Raw genomic sequence first — 1,783 nt, 5'->3', positions numbered from 1 at the left:
CGGCCCCGGGGAGGAGGAAGTGCAGCCCAATCCGAGTCACCCGAGTCAGGTGACGGCCCGCCTCGCCCCGGACTCCGCCTCCACCACCGCAGGCGGCTCCCCGGGCCACCGCCCCGAGCAGCCAGGCCGCATCCGGTCGGTGCATGGCGGGAAGCGGGCTGCGCTCCCCCGGGCCGCTGGGCTTCCCGCAGCCTGGAGCTCGGACTGCGCCTCCGGATCCCCGGGCCCCCGGGCTCCCGGACCCCCGGGCCCGCGAGCGCACACTGTGCCACCGGCTGACAGGGGGGTACGCGGAGCCGGGACGCCAGCCCCGCGCCGGCGTCCGCACGCGCGGGTCCCACCCGGGTGAGACTGGAACCACGACCCGGGATCACTGGATTCTTCCTCCACCCCAAACTTCAGAAAAACCGAGATCCTAGCTGGTTAGCTCCGAGGTCTAGACTTTCCATTAGAGCGGTTACGCAGCACTAATGAGAAACAAAAACCCAGGAACAGCCTAGCCACCTTCGGAAGTCCCTGGGGCAGACTCTGAACTGGCAGGACAGCGGCAGTGGCCGCTCAGGGACGGGGCGCTGGCCTAGTGTGCACAGGGCCTGGGATCCATCTGCATCACAATAAATAAGAGAGAGACAGAGAGACACAAAGAGACAGACACAGAGAGACAGAGAGGGACAGAGACAGACACAGAGACAGGAAAAATAGACATGTCTCCTCCCTCCCTCCCTTCCTTTCCTTCCTTCCCTTCCCTTCCCTTCCCTCCCTCCCTCCCTCCCTCCCTCCCTCCCTTCCTCCCTTCCTCCCTTCCTCCCTTCCTTCCTTCCTTCCTTCCTTCCTTCCTTCCTTCCTTCCTTCCTTCCTTCCTTCCTTCCTTTTGCCAGTCCTGGGGCTTGAACTCTGGGCTTGGGTGCCGTCCCTGAGCTTTTGCTCAAGGTTAGCACTCTACTTCCGGCTTTTTCCGTGATTAATTTGGAGACCAGCATCTCATGGACTTTCCTGCCTGGGCTGGCTTGGAACCATGATCCTCAGATCTCAACCTCCTGAGTAGCTAGGATTACAGGCACCCAACTTCGCTTGCTGTTTTCTTTTTACGATACTGAAGATGGAACCCAGGTACTCCACTCTTGGTGTGCACTGGAACCGCACACACTCAGTCCTTTTGCAGGTGATGCACTTTGCCCAGGCTGGCCTGGGATCCGTGATTCTGGGTAGTAGGACCTACAACATAGTGGATGCCCGACTTATTTCTGAAACAAGGTCTCCCTAACTTTTCTTGGGTTGCTGAGATTATCCTGTCTGCTTCCCAGACAGCTGATACAACAAGTGTGCTTCTCTATATGAGGTACAGAAAAAAAAAAAACTCTTGGGAGAGCAAATCTTGAGATGAGGAGAGGATTAAAAACAAACAAACAAACAAAGCAGCTAAGGATGCCTTGGACCAAGTTAATATAAAAGTGATGCAAAGAAGAAATATAATTGTGATGGTTAATTGTCCAAGTATAAATTTTCCAAAAAAGCTTAAAATGTCTGTTACAATATAGAATGACAATGCATCCGTTTTTTAAAATTAAATTCCTTAGAAAATTATTATAATAAGTATGATTCAAAGACCACTTGACAGGGCTAAGTGTGAGTATCTGCCTAGCAATCATAGAGACCCTCAGTTCAAATTCTTGAGGGCCACTTAAATATTTATTTGTGACAGGTTTGTATTTATGATGTTTGGAAGTAAACTGCATTTAAATGCCAGCCAACAATGTTGGCAGATCCCATGTCTCTTCTTGTT

This window comes from Dipodomys merriami, unplaced genomic scaffold, assembly GCF_024711535.1.
Source record: "Dipodomys merriami isolate MVZ:Mamm:240054 unplaced genomic scaffold, mDipMer1.0.p SCAF_20, whole genome shotgun sequence".
Classification (NCBI taxonomy): domain Eukaryota; kingdom Metazoa; phylum Chordata; class Mammalia; order Rodentia; family Heteromyidae; genus Dipodomys; species Dipodomys merriami.
The sequence above is the reverse complement of the archived record's forward strand: the minus strand, read 5'-3'. Positions refer to the sequence as shown.